Source organism: Stegastes partitus, unplaced genomic scaffold (assembly GCF_000690725.1).
Source record: "Stegastes partitus isolate 25-593 unplaced genomic scaffold, Stegastes_partitus-1.0.2 Scaffold75, whole genome shotgun sequence".
NCBI classification, from domain to species: domain Eukaryota; kingdom Metazoa; phylum Chordata; class Actinopteri; family Pomacentridae; genus Stegastes; species Stegastes partitus.
The window spans coordinates 595,794-615,261 of NW_007577806.1; positions in this window are offsets into that span (position 1 = coordinate 595,794).

Sequence of the window (19,468 nt, forward strand, 5' to 3'; positions counted from 1 at the left end):
GGATGGATGTATTGGATTAGAATTGCTGACTTTACCTTCAACCAACATTAATGAATCACTTTATCCAGCATTGTTGGAAGAATGTTTTGCAATTTCAGTTTTTTTTCTGTTATTTCACAATATTTTATCAGCATTTTGATCCAGATTCCAGTCATGTGTCAACAGCACCTCTTCTACTCTTCAGTCTAAACGGTTTTTATATATTAGTGAGCTGACATCGGTAACTCGACTGTTACACCTGGCAGTTAATGGGCATAAAGACATTTTAATTTAGCGATGTGTCCCTCTGTTTAACACTTGTGTTGTAACTAGGCTATGTTGAGAACAGCTGCTTTGGTGTACAGCCCTGCTCTGATGAGGAGATCAACTCATCAACATCTCTTTTTCTAATCATTACAGTCACTGCCAAGATCTGCAGCCAACAGGTAAAACTCCAATCACTGTAACAAAATCAATGTGAGGCACTTATACCTCCTCATCTCTGTCCTCTGCATAAACAAATTAGCCTAAAAAAAAGTGTATGTGTAGCTCAATGCAACTCTTTTTTTTTTTAGTCATTTATACTGTACGTTCTTCTGGATTCTGATGAAATGGGGTGTATGAATTGTGACACACTGCTCTCTGGTTAGCTCATTGACTGAGTCAAGGTCTGTTTTGAACCATTTTTCTCCGGCGTCCTTGCTGTATGTGCCAAGCTCTAAGCAAAACCTGCTGTTCTTACCATTTCTGGTAATATAATCTCACTTCATTTGGGTTAATAAGTGAAACCAACTGGGTTCTGTCTCTTTTTTCTGTTTGTGTGGTTGGGTGGGAGCTGGCATGCAGTGCATACAGTATCATAAAAAATAATCCTTTGTATATATCATGCATTGTGCATGTACGCATGTTTACACGAGTGGTTTCATATACCTCAAAGAAAATCTTATCAGCCTGGATTTTAAAGGAAAAATCAGGTGTCATATGGTGGTCTAAATGCAGTTTCAGGGGCTTTTCAGAAGAAACAATCTGCTAGAAACATTGACCTGGATGTGTTTTTTTGTCCTCGCATGTGCGTGAGTGCATATGTAACTGTGGTTATTAAGTAATGAATGCCGACCAGATGTCCTATTTTTAGCAGAGCCAGTGAAGGGCACCCATTCTGTCCCAGCGTCGCCTGTGTTTGTCCCAGAGCCGGAAATGGGTGGCAGTGGTCTCTACTGGTTTGTGTGTAACTTAAATCCATTTCTCTTTGTCATCCCCCCATACACTCCCCCTCCTCTCTTTCTGGAGCTGTTTTTTTTTTTTCTGAGGGGGGGATCGGAGGTGACAGGGGAGGCCTGCTTGTTGAGAGGGGTGATGTGACGGATGAGAGAACCTGTTTGGTGGAACGGAGAATGGATATGCGGGTGTAGCTCATACCCCTATTCTCTATACAAAACAGCAAATCCTGCCCCAGCCCTGCCCATATCCATAGACAGCCGTGTCTGACGGGCCTGATAACAACAATAAAGGTGTGGAATTGCGATTGCGAGGGGGGATTTTTATTTTTTTTCCATGGCTTCATGCTCTCTGTGCATGAAGCAGAGGCTGCTGTCTGTGCGTCTGTGCCTTCAGAAAGCTTGTGAAAAAGTTTGCATGTGTCCACACGTGATTTAATGGAGTTTCAGAGAGGCTCTTAATATGTGATTGAGCTCAATAACAAACGTGTACAACCAAACCACATGTACAGGTCTATTTGGCTGGCAGCCATGCAGTTATGGGAAAACACCCACTACTCAGGGAACACACACACACACACACACACACACATATATATATATACAGGATGTACTGTGCTGCCTGCATAGAGGACTAGAGGAAGACTGACATGTCACGCTAAGGGGTTATAGGGGGATAATGGTTTGCTATTAGATCAAGAGGAGGGAGTACAAACAGAGTTCCCTGGGAGACTCCTGGTTTTCACTCCACTACATATATATATATATATATATATATATAAATGTGTGTGTGTGTGTGTGTGTGTGTGTCCATGAACTCCCTCACATTCCGGAGGATTAGTGTTCGGAAGCCCAGTGTCCTGCCAGCTGTGGTTAGATTTAATGTGTCTGCCACTCATTCTTGCAGTACCTTTGTACTGAAATGTGGCCGCCCCACTTCCTCTGGTAGGCATTCATTCTCTTTATCAAGCACACTTCATCACCACCACCTCAGCTTCAGGTATTTTTTGAGTATTTTTAGCCTTTTTCTCAGCTCATGGAAAATGCGTGCATGTGTGCAAATTATGGAAAAAAAAAAAACAAAGTCAACAAACCGCAGGAGAGAGGTGCAGCGTAATGAAGCGAAGGATGATGCTGAGGTGGGAAAAAAGCCTGCACTCACCTGAGGTGTGAATCCCTTCCTCCATGCAAGTGAGAGGCACAGTAATTATTGGTTGGGATTGAGATAATTGAGGTGCAGCAATTTGCGGCCACATTTAAGGCGATAAAACCTTCACCAGCAGGCTGATTTCCTCTGGAGGAGAGGGGCTCCACAGGCACTCCAAGAGGGGAAATCCACCCTATAAAAGAATTTGCGTGCCTCTGCCAGCACTCCAACGAGCTTGTTCTGTTCAATCCAGATGTGTGGGCATGACAAAACCCAAACAGGGTTCTAAACAAAGGTAGTACTTTCAACTGTAGTTACCTTAAATAAAAAAATATTATTGCAGTGAATCATAAAATTTCATAAGATGAGCGCTTGAAGGCACTTTCCTAACTGCATCACTGTTCCTGGATTTAAACTTTTCAGGCTGCAGACAGAATAATAGTTACTGCGCCATGAATGCACATTGCACTTTGGTACCTGAGAGACACTTTGGCAACGTTTGTGAGGCCTAAATGAGGCACCTTGAATATGAACCACATTCACTTAAGAAAAGTTGATTTCCCCACTGATGCAAGGTTATTTTTGGAGCGAAACAATCAGTTTTGGATGCTTCTCAGGGGCTCTAAGCAAATTCTCAGAAACTTGCTCTGTGTAAGAAAACCTCAAGTGTCCCAAAAGATTTTAAAACACTGCAATGTGACTGCTGCAATATTTATTTATTTATTTTAACTAAATAAGAGTGATCAGCCCTGTACCTCTGCAACACAGCTGGATATTGACAGTGACTGGAACATCTCACTCCACAGTGGAGGCAGAGGAGGCTGACCTCTCACCTCTCACCTCTGTCCCATGGGTTCAGCTGGTGTTGTCTCTAGGGGTCAACATGGCAAGTCTGAAGCTCTCCAAATTAAAATGCTATCCATAAAAAAACAAAAAAACAAATAAGTTTATTGGCAACATCTTTCCCTGCTTTTAGATGCCTAATCACAGATATATTATTAAAAAAATGTGTGAACAATATAGTAATAACTAAAGTCTACAAATATATACCTACATGTCTTCCTACATCTGTATTAAATGTATTTGCATGGCTTGCACTAATGGAGCTAAGTTGAAGCAGTTTAACACAGATGTAGCACACACAGGCCAAATTTTCCAATTACTGGAAACAATCAAAGTCACCTCCAAACTCTAGCTTATGTGTTTCTTTTCAACCGCATGCTAACGAAAAGACTATTTCCAAGAAAAACAAGGGTGAACGCACGGCGACATGTCTTGAATAAATCATTAAGGGCCGTATTCTCCTCATGAACTTACAAGCAAATTACATAATTCAATAGGAAATCATGCATTAGTGGGGAAAATTACATTTGGATCAATGGAAGGTATTGATGTCAACATTAATGGCCGGGTTGACTGTTGTAACCCAGTTTACGGTGGAGGGGAGGGAACAGCGGGGGGAGTTGAGAGAAGAGTCAGCCCAGTGTAGAGGCTCTTTGTCTGGGATGGACTACAGAGATGCGAGGCCTGGCCTGGTTCTGGGATCTGGAGGTCGGCCAGGGCTTGAGGGGGAGCCAAGAGTGCAGAAGTGGCCAATCGGTCCCATACTGACACAAAGAGGCCTTTCTCTGGACCACAGGTCTGCGGCGGCCCGGGACTCACACTGGGGACGTCAGACTGCATGAGGGAGGCTGACACACACACACACACACACACACACACACACACACACACACACACACGGACAGTGAGCACATGCATAAACGGAGACACAGGAACATATTGCTGTTTCATCTCAAGCATCCAAAGTTTCTTTTCATCTTTTCTGTTTTTGATTGGATGCTCATGCGTTACGGTGACGGATGTCTCCATCTACCTTCATCACACATTCATACATGGATGTGTGATTCTGCCTTTTCGCTGTTATGTAACTCAGATTCATCTGGGTTAGAAAACCACATATTTTAGGGGTAACCTCTATTCTCTCCTCCCCCAATCCACTGACCCCCCAACCCTCGTCCCCCTGCAGCTTGTAAATGGGGGTGAGGTCTGGCCTGGGTTAAGCAGTCCCAGCCCCCTTAGCCAGTTAATGAAGCTTAATTAGCTTGATTAAAGCCTAATTAGGAACTGAGGGTAAAAGGAGAGCACTCCTTGTAAAGATGGCCTTTAACCTTTGAGCTTTAGCCTCATTCTCCTCAGATCAGAGCAACCTGGGAGGAGGCACTAAAAGAGCCAGACGGCTGTATACGTGTGTGTACATAGGTGAAGGAGTAGTGATCGCGTCCTGTTGACACAAAGCAGCCTTGGCCTCCCTGCTGCTTTAACTCGAAGGCAGAGCTCACACACACCCACAGACACACACACTTTACACACATGTAATACTTGCACTTTGCTTTGGTCATGTAGGCCAACCAACTCTCCTTCTCATAAGAGAACGTTTAAAGGATCATTCTGTCAAAGACTTTCCATCTGTTAATAATACGGCACCGTCCAATCAGGACTTTCAAGTGTTTGAAACCACAAACATAAAAGCTTGGGCTCAAAAGGCTGACACCTTTTAGTGCTCGTATTGTGTCCCAGTAACTACATTTGGATAGTTTTAACACACAAAATTACACATATTCATCGTCTCCCCCACATTCGTATTCTTGGCAAGTCGAGCATCTCGAGCACGGCGTAGACCATGGGACATAATACTTACACAGGGATACGATTATCTTTAATGATTCCTGTTGGAAAATTGTACCATTGCAGCAGGAAATAGTAAAAGACAGGAAAAAAGAATAAGCGGGGAAACAGCCAGTGTTGTTATATAAATGCAATCAACTGACAAATGTCTCCAGGACCATGTGCCGTGGATGAATTACTGTATGGATAACAGCATCAAAGCGCTGCATGAGAGAAGCCAATGTGCTTCAACTTGAGAAAACACAAGTATATTTAAAAGCTATTCATCATATTGACAAAACTTAGGCAGCATTAGGAATCATGATGTAAGTACTTCTAATACTAAGCCCAATAGAAATCTCTGAATGACTGAACACACAAGAATCTGTGTGCAATACACTTAAACCAGATTCATGCAAGCTCAGAGTTAAAACTGAAGTACTTATTGGCTAACTTATTTCCTTATTTCCTTTTGTGATTTTATTCCTCCACAAATTCTCCATTTAGGTTTTGCTGTAATCGGAATAGCAGTATCAGAGAAACAAAGGGACACATATGCTTCTATTTGCTGAGGCTGTCTTACTGTTTTGCAACTAAAACAGTTGATTCCAAAATTCTTTTTGTATTATTTTTTTTTTTATAAATCAGCTGCAGGGCAACAAACACGTGCTAACTTTTTTCAAAAATATCAGCATTTCATACTGTTTTGTATGTCTAAAGCCTTGTAGATTGCATTAAGGATCACAACAATAAAACCGAAGTGAATCATATTTAGTTGTGCAGCTGAAAGAAAAGAAAACATGACTAACACAGCCATGCTCGTGTTACTGACTGTAGCCTGGTAGGATTTTCACAATGACAAACGCTTAACTGTACGTTAACCATTTTTAGCATCTTATTTCAGTTGGGAGTACCCAAAGTACTCAACAAGTAAGATTCGGGGTTGATGTTCAGATTTGAGGGATCACCACAATTCTGGCAGTTCGTTGAATACTTATTCAGTTCTTCCAGTCCTGATCAATCTGGCGAACCAAGCGGCCTTCTAACACTGCAAACTATGTTGTTGACCCGGTTAAACATGATATGGCAGAAATTCAGCAACAATGTGTCTTTCCAAAAACAATATGCTGCTAATTCCAGAAAATCCATAAAGAAGTATTTGCCCGCTTGTCCACTGTTTTTGTCTGAACGTTTTCTTTGCAGTCCTTAAAGACGGCAAACAGTTGTTACAGTAAAATGTAGTTTTTTGTGGGAAAGTTTAAATTGGTTTATTGTAATGTAAATACAATGTTGTTCTGTAATGTTAAGTAATACATTTTGATGTGTATAGACTAACAAATGGTGTTTTTAAGTTGTTGTCCCACTGATGTGGGTTAAACCTGCATCAGGGACAACCCATGTGGGTTTCTCCTTCATGGTCCACTTCCAACCAGGGTTGGATTTTCACATGATTGGGTTCGTCATTGGGGCCTCATTGTGATTGGTTGCACTGTGAGGTGTGACATAAGCGCATGACTGTATTTTTTAACTCAGAAAATGACTTCTTAAAGGTGGTCACATGAACCAAAGAAATGTATCATTTCCTGGAGCAATTCTGTGATGTTGACTGCACCCACCATGTCCATTCCTTAGAATACAAACAACGTCCGCTTCAGTTCATCTCAGGTATTGTGTTTGGATGGACAGGGATGTCTTTGGAAAAGTAATGAACCTGCGCTGGACATGTGTCTTATTTAAGGGTGAAGATGTGGGTTTGACCAGTGTCCACCATGTTGTGGAAATTCAGCGAAGTCGAGGGAGGATGATGAGGCCGACACAGAGAGACTCACCGGAGACTCAGATGACTGAGGTTGAAATGGATATCAGGAGAACTGACACCAACAGAGCAGCAGTTCATGCAAGCAATGCCAATATCAATTTTGAGAATTCTCATGCACCCTAGACTTTATGCTGTCCTTCGTTGGGAGACTGTATCTAGATTTAGGACAAAAAGAAAGCAAGAAGATGGCTCGGCGCCAAGCGGAATTCGGCCTTGACAGACACAAAGGTTGCCTGTCTGTCGTCCTAAGTCCGAGAGCAGCGAATTCAGAGACAGGTATATATCAGATATAGGTTTCGTAGACTGATGTCCTACATGTCACGCATACTTTTGGGGAGGAGGTCAAGGGAAAATCAAAGGGCCAAAAGATCAGTATCATTCTAACAGAGGCTTAACTATAAAGAGAACAAAGTAATTTTTCCTTCACACACCAGGTGGATATGGGTCCAATGTGGGTTAAGCCATTGACTGTATGAGGTGGCCCATTGGTGTACAGTCAGTTTGAATCTCAGAGCTACAGCTTATGATCAGTGCCAGCATTTATATTTGAAGCCTGGATCTTCTGAAGAGGATGGGCGAAGTGATGGAGGAAACCCCCCTTCTTAAGAATTAGATACTTTAGCTACATCGTGCTAGCAAGACCAGTACTGTAATCACTAAACTTCCCAAAATATTGTGTGACAGCATCCTGTGATGGTTCCATGAGTGTAACCCAGCAGAACAGATTGTCTGGAGAAAAGTCACGGTTATTTTTGAAACAGAAGCTCTCGCCGTCCAACACTAGGTGAGCTCAGGAGCCAAGGACCCAACTGTCAGCTGTGAATCCACATCGCAGACATAAAAGCCTTTGTATAAACTTATGTCTGCTTTGTAAACAGGCTTCTCTTTGAGAATACAAAATAAGGCTAACAGCAGTGACAGCAGACGACACAGAACATGACAAACCTATTTTGATGTCTAGCACAGACTGTAATGCCAGTATGTGTGTGTGTGTGTGGGTGTGTGTGTGTAGGTGTGTGTGTGCAATTAAAAAGACAAGAAAAAATATGTGTGAAACGGCTGAGGTCAAACTGGCCCGGAGGTGATCTGTGAAGTGACAGTTGAACCACTCCACCTGGTGTGTGCGCGTCTGAGTATGTGTGTGCTTTATAGCCTGTGAAATGAAGATGGGGGGTAAGGTGATGCAGGGAGGAAAGGGGGGGAGGCAGGGTCATGAGATAATCAACCCCTGATCAACTCCACCCACCGACACACAGACACACACACATACACTGTCTCTCTTGGGCCTGAGATAATCGAGTCAAGAGCCCGGGGGTCAGGGGTCAGGGCCCTGGCTCATAGGGAACACATGGAAGGGATAAAGAGACTCTGGATTCCATAAAGCATGAGCAGGGACGGACTTATTTATGGCTGCACGGAAAACATCACAACCTCAGTCCCACCATCTCCTCTCCTGTCCAGTCCACTCCCTCTCTGACGGAAAGACGGATATAGTGAGGTAGAGCACATATGGAGGGGGGGAGCTTTAGAAGCAGTCCTGGTTCTCTCTAGTTGCTGTCCAAATAGTTGCGTCTCAAAGACTCTCCGAGGGGGGGTCAAACTTTCCCTCAAAAAGGGAAAAGCAGAGGGAGATTTTAAACAGTCAAACACCGTCAGCCTCAAACCGAATGAGTAGAGAAAAGCCATGTGAGCGCGCACTAAAACAGCAGGGTATTGTGACAAGCAGTGGTTTTGATTTAGACCACAGAAACTAATGGCACGCTGTGTGCTTGCTAAAAGGCACATGGCCGGTTTGGTGTTCAGCGCACATTAAGTTACAACATTGCATGGACAGACTCACACATACACGTTGTTACACACTAACACATTCCTGACAGCTTTGCATTCAGTGCTTGTTACACATCTGTCTCTGTTTGATATGTTAAACATCAGCTGTAATGTGTTTCCTCTATTAAGTCTTTCACTGTTGCTGAGAGCCTAAAGATGCCAGAGAGTCATGATCGTATACAGTCCTGTACGAACATAAGTGTCCAATATTATATAAATTTGTGTAATTGGACAAAACATCAACACATTGTTTTTTATTAGGTGTGATCAAAACACTTCAGTCTGCACCTATAAAAAGCAAAAACTGGGCGCCGCTATAGCTCACCTGGTTGAGCTGGCGTCCCATGTACAGGGCTACAGTCCCGATGTGGAGGTCATGAGTTTGAATCCCACTCATGGCCCTTTCCCACACGTCCTCCACCCATTCTTCTCCCCCACTTTCCTGTCTCTCTCTCACTGCACTATCAATAAAGGCCAAAAAAATAACTTTAAAAAAACAAAAAAGCAAAAACTGTACTTCATGTAAATCTGGCCTCCAGTTGTCTTTTTATACACCGCTCCCAGTGCTTCTGCCACACTTGAAATGTTCCCTGGAAATCCCATTCGAGTAGCATCTGAGAATCAGAGTGGTTTTCTTCCACTGTGTCAAAACCGCGACTCCTCAACTTGAATTTCCTATTGGGGCAGAGGAAGAAGTTGCAGGGAACTAATTCTGCCAAGTAAAGCTGGTGGGGAGCAAAGATTGGGATTGATTGACAAGGAGGACGTTAAAGGAGAACATGATGTTGACAGTGTGACTCAAGTGCACTAATTCAGTCAACAACCCAGTGAATGTCAACGAAGGGCTCTTCCACCGTGAAGACTAGCTGTTTACTCTGACTCGTGTCCGTAGACTCAACAGTTGGGTCGTGTCAGCTTGTTGACTGCAGTTCCATTGTGAAATTACAAACGTACACCAGCAAGTGGTCCCAAAAAAAAACGTGTTGCAAAGGTTCTCAGGTTGATTGCACAATGTCACGTGGAGTCCTGGCTCATGAAAGTTACAGTGTACACCTGTTGCACGAACACGCTGGACACACATAGAGAGCAACTTAGGATTTAGTACCTTCCTCAAAGACACTTCAACATGTAGACAGGTGCACATCCAAAGTCAGTGAAAGGATAAGTTAGCATCATAAATCCTATATCTGTGCAGCTTGTCAAAGCATGTTTTCAAGTGCAGTTAATAGACATTTTTTGGTCCTGTGTGTATCTTTACACACTTGCTTTTGGCCAAACTATCAAAAACTCCTGCAGGCTAACTTAAGCTAGATGACTACATTACCAACATTAAAGCTACAAACAATTTGTAATGCAACTTAAAGCCCCTTTATGTGTGTGATGTTCAGCTGGAAGGGACAACGGTTGTGACAGAAACGCTGTCTTTGATCGTCAATCAAGATCACTGTGAACCAAGACTCTAGATCACACTGCGACATGTCCACAAAGGGATAAGTTGGAGCTTTGGGCAAATAAAGACAACCGACAGCACAACTCAGAGTCTGACATTTAGCACCAGATTCTTCCTGTGGCACAGCTGCAGTGAACCAGTGAACTAAAATATTTGTCATTTCTCGGCTGAGTTTAGGAAACGAGAAACATGTGCAAGCAGGCACACCAAACAAAACACACAGGGGTGAAAGGATTAATATATTATATGCTTTTCCATTTCCATTGAAGTGACTCACCAGGCATTTGTAACATAATCTGACAGGCCTTCAGTGGATGTTGTACAGTTTACAACAGATTGATATTTTCATATATCCATCATACACAGGGTGACATAAAGGTACATGGCTGCTGCTGTGACAAGCAACAGGCCTCGTTCTGTACGAGAGGTGGTAGCTTCAGTCAAACAATATCCTTTTGTCAGCATGTGAACATTAAGTCCTCGAATATAAAGCAACCTCAACTGTCCTTCCTCAAACAAAGCTCAATAAAAAAAATGTCCTCTTATTATTTTATAGACAGTACAGTCAGTAGCTGTACATGAGAGTGGAGAGTGTCAACCAGAAGACGTTACAGGTCATAAAACCAAAACAATGAGCTAAAACATGCAAAACCACCAAGTATGCTCCAGCTGTTGAGTGATGATTCTTGCTTTTTGTCGGATGCCAGACTTTACACCGCAAGCAGCATATGTGATACACATTACTTATAGTTTGAATTTTCAAAAGTACAAAACACTGGTAGTATAACAACAATAAGTGGAGGAGCTTTAAGTATGATTAATCGATGTGTGAGGGGACAGAACTATGACATTTGAGTCAATTTGCTTAAGAACTGTGCTTCAATACAATGTGTGAGGATTTATTAAGCTTTACTCTGTGTTGTGCTTTTACTCCCATACATTATGAAACAGCTGTAGTTCTAGATCACTTTTCAGATTGAGCTTTACATCTCGTACAAGCTGATTAAATATAGTTCATTTTAAAATTTTAAGCCAGTGTTGATTCAAGTTTTGACATGAGATGTTAGCAGATTTGAGAAAAGTCCAAAAGAAGAACATTAATGTATGTGTTGTTGTTTTGTTTTTTTTTACACTTTTTAATCAGTAACAGTGAATGCTGCTCAAGTGATGATGCACTGATATTAACTGATTAAATGTATAACAATGCAGCACCAGCAGGGTCCATTCTTCTGGTTTCATTTGTGATACTTTAAGTGCATTTAGCTCATAACACTTTTTAAGTAGGGTTTTGAATGCAGCACTTTAACATGTGGCCTCGTATTCCACTCATTCAGCACTTCCAGCTTAGTTTTGCTAAAATCAGATTCAAAATGTTCAGTGGTTAAACAGGTCAACTCTTATTGAATTAAAGAGGAAAAAACATTGTGCGAGTTCTCCTCTTACCTAAGAAGACAAGTTGTCTAGACAGAAGGAGTTTGGCCACTTGGTGAGAAGCTGAAAGGATTTAAAGAGGCGATGGAAACAAATACAGGAGCGTTAAAGAAAGCAAGATATACACCAGGAGAAGAATGACTTGACACTGGCCATCTGTCCTGTTTTGGTCTTTTTACTGTAGCTGTTAACATCACGGTCATTACTATTCTATCTATTTTCAGTGCGGCCCCTTTGTCTGGCCGTGTGTGCGTCGGTGCCCACATGTGTGCGTGAGGATGTGTGTGTCCGTGGTTGTCATCAGGTCGTCGGGCTCATCACCTAAGGATCCTGAGACAATAGCGGTGAGATAATGAAGACAAGAGGCAGCAGTGGAGGCTGATGGAGAACAATGCAGCGGTAATGGCTCTGGCACAGTGAGTGGACTTTACTGGTCCTCACTGGGACGCTTCCTTCCTGTCCTGCTTTATCAACACACAGGATAGAAAACAACACCTCCCACCAGCAGCAGCCGCTCTCATCTTCTCCCCAGGTTGTCTGTTCTTATTTTTATCTTCTTTTCTTTGTCATTTTCACCATTTTCTTTGCTTTCCTGTATTTTTTTTCCTGCAATTTCCACCTCCCACACTTCACACATTTCCACACATTTTGATCTTAGACTCATTTACCCTTTTTCCCGTCATACTCTCGCCCACTTTGCCCTCCAAGGCCAAACACCAGTAACTATATAATGAAGAAATAATAAGGAGTGCTGCACTAGGTCAAGAACAATAGTGTTAGTACTTTAAACATAAGGAAGGTGCTCTTCAAGGACAAGGCCGGTAGTTAGTAAACACGACAAAATGATTGTTGCGCTTCTTAATAATTTAAATTATGAATCAATAATTATTGTTGATTGTATTTTTGGAATCATTTAAAACATCAACAAGGGAAAGACAGTAGGTGATGTATTTTTTTTTTTTTTTAATCCATTTTTCTTAACTCAGGGGCATAAGTATGTTTGTCCAACATACAAATCTCTCCAACAGAATGGATGTCATGAAACATCCATCCATCTGTTTAGCTGTCTTCAGCTCATCCGGAGTTGGTCATGGTGGCAAAGGGCAGCACTGCACCTCCCTCTCCTTAAAACACTTTCCTCTTCCTCCTGAGGGATCCCAAGTTGTTTTCAGGCCAGATCAGATCTGAAATCCTTCCAGAGAGTTGTGGTGCTACTTCGGGTTCTCCCCCTGATTAGGACACATCCAAATAAACTTCCAAAGGAAGGTGTCCAGCAGACAACCTAATCGGATGTCTGAACACCTCAGCTTGCTCCTTTCAACACAATGGGTAGATGAAGATTGGGACCAGAAATCATGTGGAATGTTGTCCCGCTCTTCCTGAAGGGTTTGGTGAAGTTGACGAACATTTAGAAGGACAGGACCACGTCAGAAAAGACAACCAACAACAGCCGAAGAAAACACAGAGAACAAAAAGTGAAAACGCGGGGGACACGGCACAACACAAAACAGGAGACTCGCCTCTCCCCCGTGCCACATGAAAAAAAATGAACACGCCTCTTAAAGAAAAACGGCAAAAAAGAGTCTCTGTACTGGTCACTAACGGACCCAGTTAACTAAATTTAACCCTTTTCTAAGCGGAACAATAAAAATTAGATTTCATTTTAGCAGTAATTACATACCACAGTGACTTCACTTGAGTTCGCCTGCTTAGGCTAGCTTCATCAGTCAACTTTTGTATCAACTTGTTTTCTATTTCGTTGTTCCAACATCTCAGTTATTGTCATTGTTACACTGCGAACACGAGGCTGCAGCTACATATAATTGTAGGGGAGAAATAAAGCGACACCAAAGAGTGCAGCTAAAGGCTATCTGACTGCCATGTTTTCCTTTCTTTCTGCAGACGGGGTTATCATTTTTTACAACTTACGTAGCTGTTGCTGACCTTAATTAAACATCCTTCATACTTCATCCCCCCTCTCCCTGCTTCTCCTCTCCTCTCTGGTCCGTCTTTCTCCACAGCGGAAGACGACACTGTTGTTCCCTCCCTCCTCTTCCTTATCAGGGTGTTTTCATTCTCTGAGGGGAAGTGGGAGACCTCTTCAATATGGGATGCTGCATGCTGTTTATGAATCCCCCTCCTCCACTCCCCCTTCCCCCCGCTATCCTCCTCATCCTCTTCATCCCTTGTTTATCTTCGCTCACCCTCCCTCTCTCATTTCAAAGCACCCTGAGGTGGGCTGAGAAGGGAGTGCAGGGAGGAAGGCCTTTCTGGGGTTACCATAATAACTTGGCTCCCTTCGAACTCATGAGCTTCGCTGCCTGTTTTACCAGAGCTGACTGTATTTATGTTTGTGTGTGTGTGTGTGTGTGTGTGTGTGTGTGTGTGTGTACAGTCCTAAACCTTCTTCATCTCCATATTACAAAACAAGTCTTATACTTGAAAGAGGACCAGATTGTTGCCCTAGCACCCTCTGGAGATACAGCGGGTAAAGAGCTGAGACGTTCAGGATGTTGTGTTTGCAGAGGACAGACGGTATCACGGGGAGGAGGAGGAGGAGGAGGACAGGAGGGTGTGTGTGTGTGTGTGTGTGTAGTGGGGGAGTATTTTTAAATGTTTTCCTGTCTTTATGCTTTGCTGCCTTCATTGTCTCTCTGGAGGCTTCTACTAAAAAGAAGGAGAAAAAGTACTAAAGGTGACACCACTGTAAATCACCGACTGGTCAAATCGCTATTCCCATCCACATTTATCAGGTCAGGGTCATAGTGGCAACAGGCTAAGTAAGGCAACCCAGACATCCTTCTGCCTATCCTCGTACAGGGGTCGTATAACAGATCCCGTACGTTCTGGATATAGCCTGGGCTCTTTGCCCGGTTGATCTTGTTTGGAAAAAGGAAGACATCCTCAACAGATTCTTGTCAATGTACAAAATGAAAACTCTTTGATCTCAGGGGTATTTAGACCAAAAACAGCCTTGTGATAAAACAGAACAAGAGGCGGCTTTAAGTACCGGTGACAGCACTTTTTTTTCGTTCATTACACTGACAGGAATACATTTTCAGATGCTTACATTACAAAGTGATCCAACAGGAATATGTACTTGCATGGATTTGATTGGCTAATACAGCCTCTTAAGATCGGTCCACACTTTCCATGTTCACGTGTCTGCAAAGGTACGTGTAAGTTTCGGTCCACAAGGGTCTGTGCACACCCCTCTGCAGACATCGATGTGCAGGACAAAATATGTCACCATGCAGACTGTACACACTGCAAGCAAGCTGACCAAGAAAACAAATGGTGTTAAAATAAAATCTCCATCATCCAGCCCTCAATTATTATTATTAAAAGACATGTAATTAGGGTTACAAGGGGGCTCAGTGGTTAGCACTGTTGCCTCGCAGCTAGAAGGTCGCTGGTTCACGTCCTGGTGAGGACACCCAGGATCTTTCTGCATGGAGTTCGCATGTTCTCCCCGTGCAGCGTGGGTTCTCTCCGGGTTCTCCGGCTTCCTCTCACAAGGTCCAAAAACATGCTGAGGTTAATTGGTGATTCTAAATTTTCCGTAGGTGTGAATGTGAGTGTGCTTGGTTGTCTGTTTCTAAGTGTCCCCTGCCTTCGCCCTCAGTCAGCTGGGATAGACTCCAGCTCCCCGTGACCCTAGTGAGGATTAAGCGGTGTATAGATGATGGATGGATGGATGGACTTGTAATTAAAGTAGTTGTTGCAGGACTTTGAAGGTGCTTTGATTTGTACATGGTTTCAACTGACAACGCCCCATCACAGTGGGAAGTTCCAAATTCTCCAGATATCCTGTGCTATGTTCTCCCACTTTGCTTTGCACAATCAGAAGTAATCACATTGACTCACACTGTAGCCTGATCTGTAACCAGCTGCTATGTCCTGTAAAAAGCGCAAATTCAAACACATGTACCTGTTGTAGAATAAATATAACTGTGTGTGTATCTGCTTTTGAAGTTTGCATTGGTCTGCACATAGTTCATGGGTTGACTCGTTCAGCTTTACCAGTGCAGTAAAGATTCATCTTTTGTTGTCTGGCCCTGCAAAATGTTGCACAACGCCTGAATATGGGTCTAGATTGGCCTCTTTTGACCCTGTCTATCCAGAGGGTCTTTGTACTGGAGCCACGCGGTATCTGTAATAAAAATTCTATAGTTATTAGGAAGTTGTCATGACACACTTAGTTAAGAGTTCACCATGTACTACGATCACTAAAATGAAAGCAACACTGTTGTGCTTAATTTGCAGTGCATCATTTTCAGTTGCAGTTTAGATTTTTTACAACTTGTTCAATAACCTCACTGTCACTGACTCACTGTCATAAGACTGTTGCATGTACTCTCGTTTATAGCCTATGAAAAAAACATTAAGTTTTGCTTTAGTTTTTCAAACATGATTTTGGCCTGGTGATAAGAAGAAGGGCTGTTCTTGTATTTCTAAATTCTTTGAAGTGTGTCTGATCCATAGAGCTCCAGATTGTTCTTTTTGGCTTTAAAGCTGTGGAGCTGTTACTAATTGGGTTTGAGGATGTTTTTCATTTGAAAAGGTACGCTCAAGGGGTTAAGCAAATGGTTATGCTGTCTTGCTAATTTAATTCTGAAGGCAGGTGAAGGGTTAACCCAGCCACCATGTAAAAGTACTTTGGCCAATCTCCTTTCTTCAGTCACTGTAGAAAGCTAATGTACGGGCAAAAGGGCTGTAATATACTGTAGATGAACTGGTAAATGTAGAGGTTCATCTTTAGGCTCAGCTTCCTCCTTGGTGCTGCTGACACTGTATCATCACTATATCATGCTCCATATTGACCTCACTCACAATAAGATCCAGAGATGTTTGCACTAACAAAGCCAGTTCCAATCTGAATGAAGCGATCTACCATGACTTTCAAACTCAGCTTCGAACCTTCCCTGGACGTTAAAGGTTGGTAATATCAGCTGGACCAACTAATCCACAAGAATTCAACTGAAATACTGACGAGGCACAGCAACACTCCATCTTCCCACAGCGTCCCCCACAGAACCAACACTCAGGCTAATATTATGTTACCTTTTTATGACTAAAGCTGAGTCATTCATCGGTTGATTTCTGTTTGCCTCATAGTGCCAGTTAACTTCCTAACCACTGTATTACGGACAAACACAGGTCTTTAGCTTTGGTGAGTGTGGGTGGGAATCTAACCACAACTTGTGTTAATGCCGTGCTCTATCCGCTGAGCCATACAGGCACACATAAACACACAAATGAATGGGGGGATAGATGGATGGATGGGAGGTTACGCGCCTGTCAGTCACTCATTTAGTGAGGGAGTCAGTTAGTGAGGCATTGTTTTAGGACAAAGACGTGTTTTGCAGACAAAGACATTCTTTGTGTCAGTCCCTTTCTTCACTTTCGCTCATTGCAACCTGTTGATTGATAGCAGAAAAAATGATTTGGTTAAAGTTTAAGCCATCATGCCGGGTTGCAACTGCTCTCATCATTGGTGACACGAATACACACACTCACATGTACACACAAGCACATAGTGTGCTAATCTCTTTAGCATCTCCATGGAGACTTTAGTGTGAAGGCTCTGTGGGGGTTTAGCAGTGCCCTGTCCTCAAATCACTGAGGCTGGGACTGTGGGGAAAAGCTAGGCACTGGGCCATGAAAGCACGCCACGGTGTGTGTGTGTGTGTGTGTGTGTGTGTGCGAATACGTGCATTTGTGCGTGCCTGCCTGCATGCCCTTTTGCATTTTCATGAAGTTAATCCCAGCTCGGCCAAGCGAGTCTGGCTGTGCATAAATAATCACTTTAGGAGAAGTTCAAACAGCATCAGTATGCATGACCCTCCATCTCCCTGACACTAGCAACCAGGACAACAGGCCTCTGAGCCACCGTCATCCTCTGGACTAACACATGCTCGCTGGCTGCTACGCTGCTGGTGTTAGTCCTCGTGAGGATGACAGAATGAGAAAGGAATATGAAAGGAGAGCGAGAGTCGAGGCATAGAGCTGGAAACAGAAGACACTGAGTAATGCATGACAAGATATGACGAAACCTCCAAGTCGCTTTGGGGATAGAGAAAAGACAAAAATGTTGTCAAACAGTAATTCATAAATTGCAACAACCCAAAACCAGAATGTCAAAGGAGAGAACAAAGAAAATAAGGGAGGTAAGAAAAGAGTAAATATATAAGAAAGAAATTCCACAAAATGGTCGGAAGAACGACAGCAAGGAAATAACAGAAAGAAGGTGAGAAAGGAAGGAAGCCATAACAAAAGACAGAAAAAAACGGAAGAAAGAAAGAAAGAGATTTGGGGCTTAGAGAACGATACTTCCCCATGGTCTCTGCTCTCACTATTGGCCCATGGTTCGCTCCAGTGATCTAAGCTCAGCTCCCCAGCTTGGTCCCAATTGGCCCTCCACGGGTCAAATTAGCTCCAATACCAAGAGCTTAGTTGGGCTTGAAGAAACAGCTGGCTCCGTGTGGGGCCTTACGGATCCAAAATGGCTGACTAGTAACAACAGTAATGATCACACAACCCTACACATTCCTCTCCCACAGACTGAGCCCAGTCTGGTCCAAAGTGGGATATTTGAAACGTAAACATGGAGATGTTATTCTGCTCCTAAATGGGTGAAACAGTTTCTCATGGTGGAACTGTCTGTAGGGGTTGATGGTCAGATGGTGGTTTGGGTTTGAGTTTTTTGGTTTGTTCAAGTTGAGAGAATCCATTCAGGCCAAGGCTGAAGTTGAAAAAAAACTGCTATTGTTTCGCGTCAAGTTTATTTAAAGAGCACATTTCAAAACAACAAACATTCACCAAGTTGATGTACAGTTTGGGGAGACAAAAACCAAAACCAAGAACAACAAGTTTTTTGCATTTACCACGATGAAGGGATAAAATGTGCGTCCTGCTATGGAAACTTTCAACTTGCAAACACACGTTGGTTGATCCACCGTGTTGGTCCAAACTGAACTGTATCAACAACTACTGGATGGACTGCGAAGCAATTTTGTACAGACATCCATGGTCTATAAAGGCTATATCCTAGTCATTCTGGGATTCTTTGACTTTTCCTCAAATGCCAAAGTTGTAACTTCTCCACTCCATTTCTCAACTTCTGCCACATGGATTGGTGTGAAATGAGAACGAGGATGTACCACAGTGATTGGTCCAGATTTTTCATGTCACACCACTATTAGGTAGAATTTTAATTTATCCAATTACCTGCAAAAATAATGATAAAACCATCAGTGTCAGTGAACAATTACTTAACAAAAATACATTGTCACAAAAAGTTTTTGAGCTGTTCAACTGTTGACAGATTCTTGACCACTGAGTTAATCCACATCCTGGTCAGGTGATGCTTTAAAGGACAATGATCAGATCATGACCACCACACAGACTCTCCTTTGGCCAGCTACTATTTAAAGGTCCCGTCAAGATGCAGCTTTATTCAAATGACACGATGCTACAGATGAAAAGACATCAGACTGCTGGATGCTGCATGTCAGTCTGGGATGTAGTCAGATGCTGGAATGACAACAAATCCACCGTTTGTAGTCTAAGAAATCATTTTTTGCAGATTCATGCAAAAATTATGTATAGTAAGGAATGAAAAATGGAAAATATTAAATATCCAGGTTTTTTTGTTTTTTTTTAAAAACAGGGTTTCCCAGTTTTGTTAAATTACAGATACCTAGAAAAATGTACAGAAAAAGTAGTAAAGTAAGTAAAGGTATTAATTTACCTTGACTTAAGAAAACAACAACAAAAACAAAAAACAAACAGGCAACATAATGTCCACTTTAAAGATCCGTATTTTTAAATTTTATTTATTCTTTTATAGTATGTGACCTTAAAATATATGTAACATTGTTTTATTGAATTAAAATCCACATAAATATCATTATTTTATGGATATTTGC